Source organism: Leiobunum rupestre, chromosome 5 (assembly GCF_980474605.1).
Source record: "Leiobunum rupestre chromosome 5, qqLeiRupe1.1.hap1, whole genome shotgun sequence".
In the NCBI taxonomy this organism is placed as follows: Eukaryota; Metazoa; Arthropoda; class Arachnida; order Opiliones; family Sclerosomatidae; genus Leiobunum; species Leiobunum rupestre.
The window spans coordinates 56178628-56189596 of NC_143388.1; positions in this window are offsets into that span (position 1 = coordinate 56178628).

Consider the following 10969-nt stretch of genomic DNA (forward strand, 5'->3'; position numbering starts at 1 on the left):
ATACACAGAGAAAAAGGTTCTATTAAAATTACAGTTTCTGGAAGCACTTCGTGCCAGAATATTTCTGTAAACTTTACCATTTATTTCGGTTTTTTTTAGGATAATAGTAAAAGGGTTGTGTAGTAAATTTTACAATCGTTTTGTTTTTTCTGCAGAGCAACATCTGTTAAAATTACCAATGCAAAGTTGTAAATTTTACAACACCTTAGTTCATTTAACAGATTTGCTTTTGTAAAAATTACAGATAAAAGATGTAAATATTACCACACCTTTGTCTATCTAAAAAAATAACCTATGTAAAAATTACAGAAAAAGTTGGTAAATATTACAACACCTTTGTTTGTCCAAAAGCTTCGCTTCTGTAAAATTTACAGAAAAGGTGTAAAGGTTATAGAAATTCAAACATAGAAGTTTTTTTATCGTAAACATTGAATCTGTGTTAATTACAGTAAGCAAGTTGTTAATTGTACAATATATAAATATATAAAAGTAAATTATTGAATGAACTAATTTATTTCAAAGACGTGATACAGCTATATAGAATTAAAACAGCTTAAGTTAACAAAATTTACTAAAAATAGATTCACAATTTTTACAGTGGCTAAATTACAATCACATTTACTTTTTTTTTAATTTCAAAAAAATTAACTTTTATGGCTATTTAAAATTAAGTAGTTCATATAACATTACATAAATTCTACCAGACTAACATTTTTTAATCTCGATTATAATAAATACTGCCAAAATGTTTTATAATTGAAACTCTTCAATGTCTTCTTTGAGTGTACTGCAGCTAAACAATAAAATAATTTTAATAAATGAACCTTAAGCACTAGGGTTTTGTCTTCCAACAGTTATGATTAAATGCAATTGCACAAAATAGAGAAAAGATTTAAATAACTGCTAAAATTTCAAAATAAAAAAATCCTAATTATTTTTTTTTAAATGGTGCCTTACACAATAGGTGATCACAGACTAATAAAGAACTATATTTAAAGGCAATTTCCCTTAAATTGCAGGCTATAAACACTGAAGCTTATGGTTGCGTTGGTTAAAAAAAGTGGTTAAATATGTTTTGGGTTCAATAATTGCGATTCAGGGTTAAAATTTGCATATATAAAGGTTATCACATAGAAGAAAGCTTCAATGAAAATTTTCCATCTCCTACCATAAACAATGAGTGAACACATAATAACAATGCCTATTTTCAACTACATTTAAAGGCAACTTCCCTTACATTTAATTCTGGAAACACTGAATCTGCGTTCAACACAAAACTTTAATGCAAATTTTTCACCAAAAATATGTTACTGCTTTATTTTTTAACCTACACAGCTAGTCAGACTTGGGTAAGGTTGTTTTTAATGAGGGTTCAATTACAATTGGCAAAAAAAAGCTTAAGCTTGGTTGAGATTTTAATACTCTGCACCCTATATCACTTATTTAAAAGCTCAAGAATTGTTTTTTCAAATGTGATTGAACCCTCAATAAACACAACCTTCCAAAAGTCTGAATTGCTGTGTAGGTTAAAATGATGAAATTGTTTTTGAGTTCAATAATTCTGCTTCAGTGTGATAAATTTGCATAAATTAACGTTAATGCGTAGAAAAATCATCAGTGTTTTCAGAATTAAACGTAATGGAAATTGCCTTTAAGTATAGTTAAAAATAGTCATTAACAGTCGGTGTTCACTTATTGATTCTGCTAGAAAAGTAAAAATATTGATGTAGACAACTTTTTAATATTTGAGTTTGATATTTTGGTAGCCAAGTACCTATATCACTTATCTAAAAGCTCAAGCTATTTTCCCCCATTCTATTTAAACCCTCACTAAAAACAACCTTCCCCAAGTCTGACAGGCTGTGTAGGTTAAAAATAAAGTGGCTAAATATTTTTGGCTTCAATAGTTGTATTTCTTGGTAAAAATTTGCATTTATTAAAAGGTATCGTGTTGAACGGAGCTTCAGTGTTTTGAGAATTAAACCTAATGTAAATTAGCTTTAAATACATTTAAAAATAATCATTATTGGTCTGTGTTAACTTATTGATAATGGTAGGAGATGGGAAATTTTCATTTATGTAGTTTTTTTAAATTTTAGTTTGAAATTTTAATATCCTGCACCCTATACCATTTATTTAAAGCTCAAGCAATTTTTGTCAAATGTGATTGAACCCTCACTAAAAACAACCTTCCCTAAGTCTGACAGGCTGTGTAGGTTAAAAATAAAGTGGCTAAATATTTTTGGCTTCAATAGTTGTATTTCTTGGTAAAAATTTGCATTATTAAAAGGTATCGTGTTGAACGGAGCTTCAGTGTTTTGAGAATTAAATGTAAGTGAAGTTGACTTAAAATATAGTTGAACATAGGAATTGTTAGACTGTGTTCACCAATTGGTTATGGTAAAAAATGGAAAATTTTCATTCAGACCACTTTTTCAAATTTGAGTTTTAAATAAATGATAATATATTGTGCAGAATATCAAAATTTAAAAAAAATTGCCTAAATGAAAATTTTCTATATCCTACCATAATCAGGGCCGGCTCAAGAAATTTTATACACCCGGGCAAGGGGGATTTTTGGCGCCCCTTTTATTTTGAGACTAAATTAAACTACCCCCCTCCCCGGTAAATAACATAACCATGTCCATGTTATAAATTTACCGTTTTCATAACAATAAATAATCCCTTTAATCACTTTCTCAATACTTTGTGTAAATAAGCAAAATACTAGTCTCAAATCCATGGGTTTAAAAAGAAACTTAGATCATGAAAATATTCTTAACCCCAAACGTACTTCAATACCTAGGGTCCCTCCTACAGGCTACCACTCCTAAAAGCATATATAACATAATTACTCATAAGTATGCCACTAGCATTATTTCTTCACTAACGGTTTGTTTCACAGATATTGCGTCATACATACCCTTCGTAATATTTGATATCATATTTTATGTCATATTTGAGGTCATCGAATCTCAAATGCCGATAATACCGTCGCCCAAATAGCTTGGGTGGGGTGCATTTGGCCGACTGCTCATATGTCCGAATGCCCATTTGGCCGACAGCTCATTTGGTCGACTTTTCGGTCGGCCAAATGAGCAGACCATATGGCCGACTACTCATTAGGCCGACTACTCATTTGGCCGACTACTCTTTTAGCCGACTACTCTTTTAGCTGAAATTCTGGTCGGCCAAATGAGCAGCCCGTTTGACCGACTGCTCATTTGTCCGACTACTCATTTGACCGACTGCTCGTTTGGCCAACTGCTCGTTTGACCGACTGCTCGTTTGACCGACTGCTCGTTTGGCCGACTGCTCGTTTGGCCGACTGCTCGTTTGGCCGACTGCTCGTTTGGCCGACTACTCATTTGACCGACTGCTCATTTGGCCGACTGCTCATTTGGCCGACTGCTCATTTGGCCGACTGCTCATTTGGCCGACTGCTCATTTGGCCGACTGCTCATTTGGCCGACTGCTCATTTGGCCGACTACTCATTTGGCCGACTGCTCATTTGAACGACTGCTCATTTGAACGACTGCTCATTTGGACGACTGCTCATTTGGACGACTGCTCATTTCACTGACTCTTATACTATAGCCTGTCCTTATCTATGTCTTTAGTGTTAGGTTGACTTATAGAACGGGCAATGTATTCTAAGTATTGGCGCCTGACGGCGCCGCGCACTCGCTTCGTTCGAGCGCTGGGGGGCCGGACCGGCGCCCCCCCAGCCCCGTTCTTTATAACCAAGCTGGGCCTTCTAAAGCGCGACCTAGAGGTCAGTACCTAGCCAAACGCACCTAGTATCGTCTAAATGACATATGAGTAGTCGGCCAAACGAGTAGTCGGCCAAACGAGTAGTCGGCCAAACGAGTAGTCGGCCAAACGAGTAGTCGGCCAAACGAGTAGTCGGCCAAACGAGCAGTCGGCCAAACGAGCAGTCGGCCAAACGAGCAGTCGGCTAAATGAGTAGTCGGCTAATTGAGTAGTCGGAAAAATGAGCAGTCGGTCTAATGCACTGTCCATTTGGCCGACTGCCCATTTGGCCGAATTCTCAGTCGGACAAATGTTCAGTCGGTCAAATGAGCAGTCCATTTGGCCGACTGTCCATATGACCGACTTCTCAGTCGGACAAATGTGCAGTCGGCCAAATGGACAGTCGGCGTAACGTGTATTTTGTGGTCGGCCAAATGAGAAGTCGGCCAAACGAAACTCTCCCAATAGCTTTACGTCTGATAAACCGACGGCCATTATTTTAGTAAACAAACCGATTTGAACAACCAAGGCTTGGGAGCTAAAATATAGTGTCAAGTTCTGCTAATGTAATTATTTTGCCAATTAATTAAGTTCTCGGAGACTCACGTTCTAAAATAAATTTGCATTGTCAAATAAAAGAAGCAGGTTTATTGGAAAAAATAGTTGAAATTCAGGTTGATCTTTCTGGCGCATCTATAAGGTTGGAGTCTTTGCAGATTCTTTTGAGCCTAGGCCTAACTCTTCTAGGCTTGGTATGGGATTTAATAACGCTGGTGGAATATCCCACTTCGACTACTTATTTCATTTTCGGAAAGTGATCTCTGAACCGAACCGTATTGGTCATTTTCCTTTTATTTTTCTAAACTACTCAGTATTTAACTTCATCCGCACAAACCGAGCGAGTTTATAAATTTCAATAAAGCTACATTGGGCTGACTAAAATTCCGACGCAAAAAATTCCTTCTCAATTTAGAGGTTTTCCATTGGCTTAAATAAATATGTTAGTAGCCAATAGTGTGATTCCCAAAATTACTAGGATGAATAAAAAGGTTAAAATCTAACGTAGTCCACCTTTTTACTGGTTCGTGGTGAAACAAACCGTTAGTGAAGATTTTTGAATGGAATAAAGGTACAGTGGCATACTACTGAGCAATTATGTTACATATGCTTAAAGGTACGTCTCTAAAATATTCACATAAAGATAGGATATAAGCCAAATTCTCTTAAACCAAAGAATAACAAACTTTGTTAGTCCTGATGAACTAGCTCTATAGTCTGTATGAAACGTTTGGCCGGTTTTGGGCCTATTTGATAGAACGCTTTATTGCTTTAACAACTTAATTAAAACAGTATTTGGCGGGATTTTTTAAGGCCTACACTTAAGAACTTTTTTTAAGCTGTCGCTTTCTTTTCTGCTTCAACGGCTTCTCTTAATTTCCTTTTTTTATAATCTTAATTCAATTCAACGTGTCTCTAATTAATATCTATCTAACAAAAACTATTTAACTGAAACTAATAAATGGCTTTCTGCGCGTGCGCTTAAAATAGAAGTGACTAACGCTAACCACGGACACACGACAGATTAAGGGGGAAGAATACAGTAAAAGCCTCTTTTTCGTTCAACGTTTAACAATTACATAATTGAATTATATTTTTATTATTAGGCTGAACCTTCCTCTAGTGCTTAAAATAATTTTGATAATTCTGTTCCTGTTTCTCGGCCTTTTGGAGTTGCACCGGGATCTCCGGTGCCAGCTGTGCCCGTTTTATGTGGACCGCTGTGTTCCCGTCGTTCCCCTTTAGGAGCTCTCTCCAAAGGGTATGACTCTTTACCTACGTAGGTAGGGTGTCGGCTGGAGTTGCTATAGCATCCACTCTTAATCCCACGGCTGTGTGCGAAGTGAGGATTGGTCCACCCATTGCTGCACCTTCTGCTGGGTTGAGTGGTTTGCGTTAAAGGTGCAACCATCAGTAGTAGGGTACTACTACCCGAGGGGCTAACCACTTCCCGTAATCGGTGTACACCCTAACTGTAATCTTCGGTAATCTTTTGAACTCATTTGTAATCCCGTAATCATTTGTAATTTTCGTACTCATCTGTAATCACGCGTATTCATTGGAATTACCCCGTACTTAATTACTCATCTGTAACAATTTTAAAGATTTGGTTGCCTGTTTACTCATCGTAATCATTATGTTCTCATCCTAATCATTCTGTACTCATCGTAATCATGTGTACTCATCTGTACTCATTATTGATTACGTAATTGGTGTACAGGCAAATTCTTACTGGCTAGCCCCTCGCTGGATTTGTCACCTGTCCGGGCTTGGGGACACTGGCGTAGGGCACTATGATGATAGGCTTCCGGTGGTATGGCCCCTGTTGCTAGGTACACCGGGCTAAAAATTCTGACACCCTTCTATTCTTGTACTATCGCCCAACCACTTTTTCTTCTTCATATTATATACCCTGGTTTATAATGAAAATATCAGGAAAATGCTTTATCCGTCAAAACTATGCACCGTAATTTTATGGTTTATTTACTATTGTAAAAAAATAGTCGCAAAAAACGTTCATCGACGATGTTGGACATTTTGGTTGGTAAAACAGTTTGTATTTCCAATTAGCTAAAGATTTTTCAAATTATGTTATGCTTTCATTAAAATTTTTATAAACAAATCCGATTCTTGGTAAACCAAAAAGGCTCACAACTCAATTTCGGCGCCCCTCTCAAACCGGCGCCCCGGGCAGTTGCCCGGGTTGCCCGGCCCTTGAGCCGCCCCTGACCATAATCTAGGATTAACAATGCCTATTTTAAACTATATTTAAAGGCAACTTCACTTACATTTAATTCTGAAAACACTGAAGCTCCGTTCAACACGATAACTTTAATAAATGTAAATGTTTCACCCAGAAATACAATTATTGAACCCAAAAAATTTAAACACTTTATTTTTAACCTACAAAGCGTTTCAGACTTCAGGTGCAGGGTATTAAAATTTCAAATTAAAATTTTAAAAAACTACCTAAATTGTCCATCCTCTACCATAATCAACGAGTGAAAACAATGCCTATTTTCAACTATATTTAAAAGCAACTTGAAAACACTGTACCTCTGTTCAACGCGATTACTTTAATGCATGCCAATTTCCCACAGAAATAAAACTATTTAATCCAAAATTATCTAACCACCCTTATTATTGCTCTAAGTATAATTAGTCAGTATTGACTTCATTATTTACTTAAGTATTACTTAATTATTATGAAATTCTACTTACTTATTTGTTGTGATGATAATTTTATCTGCATGGAAATTTCTGGCAAAGTCCGATATTACCACGACCTAACCGTTACTTTTTGAAAACCGCTGTCAGCTATCTCAACAAGAGGGCAAGACATAGGTTATTTGGTATTAATATGTAACACAGGCGTTCCTTAAAGGACCCTTTAGATGCAACATAGATGTTCCATGTTCAACAGATGTCCTATGGACATAAAGAGTACGGATTAGACCACTTAGAGTACACGTTGAACATCTGTATTGCATTTGTAAATAAGTAAATAGCATCTAAGTCATACGTAAGGAACATCTGTAAGACAAATGTAGGCATTTTATATGTTCAACCGATGTTTTTAGGCGCTCTTCAGATGTCATAAAGATTTGCAGTGTAACTCTAAGAGCAGTACAATTTGCATCTCCGTAAAACCATAAAAAGTATTGCCTCCTATGACGAGCTTGGTTTTTCATCACCTCGTATATTCGTTAAAATTTGGTCTTTTTCATTGAAACCAACTTTATTCTACATTTTCGATAATTCACTACAACTTTCTCATTGAACGTTTTCTTCTAGCACTTTCCCACCAAAAATCTTTGGGAAAACGTGAAAATATTTTACAATTTTTTTGAAAATTTTATTTTAAATCGTTCCCATAATAAAAATAAAATCCTAAAGATTTCGCTACTCTAACTATTGTAGTTATTAAGAGAAATGGCTAGTCAGAGCAATTCCGGATACGCTGTATATAGGGACTTGGCAGTGCTACGTCAGTTTTGTTTTCAATAGTTTTTATCGTGGGGAGAAAAATATGACCACAATGGCGGCCATGGCGAAAGCTACGGAGTGCCAAGTCTCTATTGACACGATGTTTGATTTAACATTTACCCGATTAAAAACTTTAATTCCTGGTATAGATTGAGCATTCCCGAAGGACGTAAAATAGTTTTGGGGATTTAAAGTTGCGTAATTGAAATATATTATGTGGTGGCTCAAGGCTAGTCTTGATTTCCGCTTGGGCTATCTCCAAGGCGATATAATAGTGTTTTATATAGACAAAACACTATTGATGATAAGCTAACCAGTAGTTAATCTCAATTTGTTGGCAAAATGGCTAGCGACTTAAGTTGCTAAGTTATTAAGAGAAAAAGTCGGGACTCGAGGCTAGTCTTTGGTTCCGGTTGGATAAGCCTTAATCCAATGCAAACAATTATCTAGTGAATGTAAGTTCTATTTTAAGCACTAGAGGGTGAGTGAACTCTATAGGTCGAGGATTACCAAAGAAACATATTCTATTGGGCATGGAACTAAGAAAGGCCAAACCTATGGGACCCTTTCCCAAATAAACCCAGTGAAAAGTTAGTCGATGGTGCTTCTAAGAGTGCTGTAGATTGAATTTTCGGTAGAATCCGACAATATTTAACATATTTCTCCAACGTACACCAGAGGGACCAATGTTTCTTCTACGCAGTTTCTATTTTTATCATCATGTATTTTGTTTGACGTGACTCTAAAGTTTGCCTAGCTCCGATTGAATGGAAGCAATATTAAAATGAAGTAATCTAATAGCGCATTAATATAATAATGAATTCATGAAGTAATATTGCAATTCAACAATTTAGTAATATAAAGAATTAGGAATTGAGTATACAATAATGTAATATCACAGGGTGTTTTGAATTGCTCTGACTGGGCATTTTTTTTCAGAAACTGCAAGAGATAGACTTGCGAAATTTTCAGGGTATTATTTCTAGAGTGGGACCGCTTTAAATCCTAAATTTCAGAAAAATCGGGATATAAAAAATAATTTTTTACCGGTAGGTGCTAGAAAAAACGTTTCAATGAGAAAGTTGTAGAGTGCTGTCGAAAATGTTCAGAGAAATTGGTTTCATTGGAAAAGAAAACTTCTTAACTAAGATATGAGTTGATGAAAAAAAAACAAGTTATCCATAGGGGCCAATAGCCTTCGCATTTTTCTACGTAAATGAAAGAAATCACGTTAAAACATTAAATTCCTTAAAAAAAAGTACATCTAATTTACCAAAACGGCAATTTAGGTCTACAGTGGGCCGAAATTATTTCCGATTTTTCTGAAATTTAAGATTCAAAGCGATCCCACATTAAAAATAATATCCGGAACATTTCGTCACTCTATCTATTTGATTCCAAAATGTTTAAATTAATAACGTTTACCATGAACTCTAACTTACCAAAGCTTAGATAGTCAAAAATATAATTTACCGCTACAATGCTCCCAGCCATCATTTTCTTATTTAATCCGAATAATAACCCTAAATTCAGGAAAAAACTAGTTATGTTAATTATTGAGCGTAGCTCCCTTAGCAACGACTGCTATGGGGAAAAAATGCTGGTCCTGTGATTGTCCGAAGCCGTCAAAATAACCTATGTGAAGCGCGCGTAAAAGGCGAGAGAGTATAAACCGCCCGAAGCCTGGCGCCCGGTGAACACCCGGTGAACCTGGAAGCGCGCGCAAAAGGGGACCGCGTGTATAAAGGGAGAAAGTAGGGAGAGAGAGAAGCCAGATAGCGCGCGTGTAGAGGGAACCTGACAGCGCAGCGCGCGTAAAAGGCGAGAGAGTAGAAACCATCCGAAGCCTGGGTCTAATAGTATCGCTAGATAGCATGTGTGTAAGGCGACTTTCGATAGAGAACCTGGCAGTGCACGTAAAGTGTGTGTAAGAGGGGAGGGGATTGAAAGGCTTTTTTATGCATTGCGGGAGGGAGGGAGATGAGAAGAATGAAAGGCGGTTTTTTATTCATTTTTTTATTTAATTCTGTCCAAAATGAAATTAATGGTTTCCACAACTTCAATTTCAATGACTCTACTGCCTACAACTATTTCCCCAGACATTAAAGTAACTGGAATGAAATTGGCCATTTCGTTGAATTCGTCGTCGCTGTCGAACGCTGGGTCCTCCAAAAGGTTTCTACTTTGGAAATAATGAATTATTATTATTATTGGGCGATGTATAAAATATGTTTGCTCAATTTAATAACTATTTCTTGTATGGTCTTATTTCACGTCTCGCTCGCTCCGCTCAAGTCTGTGTCAAAAATACCCTTTGGGGTTTTGTGACGTCCTAGTATTTCTAGTTACGTTAATTATACTTCTAATGCCGTACTGGAATGCGACCAAAATCAGCGAAGCTTTAAATTGGTTGAAGTTGGCCGTAAACGATTTTCGGTTAGTTCACGCTGGGATTAATAATAGTAGTACCTACCTGGATATATCGATCTAGCGTTCCGCGTGCACTTGCTAAGTGTTTGTTACGGATTCTGCCTTGTAGAAGCAGTAGCGGCGCCAGGATTTTTGGGGAGGTAGGCCAACCATTTGGAGGCCCCACCAAAATTATGGAGCCCCCCCCCCCACCACAATTTTTTGAAATCCGTCCACGTGGATTATTTAATTTTTTTGAAGCAAGGGCGAAATTTTTGGGTAAAATCGGTACCCGACGAAAAAATTAGAGTTAATTATGAATTTAAACATTACTAAAACCTGAGTGTGTGTTGATCCTTTTTTGTGTACCGATAACACTTAACAAAAATGAGTGGTTATTTACTTATTTCTACCACTGAATTTCAGTCTATCAATTTACATTCATTCCTTCGGTACTTCGCATGTACATCAGAACTTACGACTTTACGAAAATGAATGTACGTAGGTACACAAAGTATAGTAAATTAAGAACCATTAATTTGTAAAGATAAAATTAAAGATACAATTTCGATATAGTTGCGCTCGCGAAAAATTAAAACTAAAAAATAAACTACTGTCAAAGAAAAGTTACTCGTACCTTTAAAAGGAATAAAAACGGCAGTGTCGTTAAGCCAATCACCTGCATTAAATATTGGAAAATTGATAAATAAATAAATTATTTCCCAAACAAATTACAGAATTTTTTTATATTAAATAATTTGG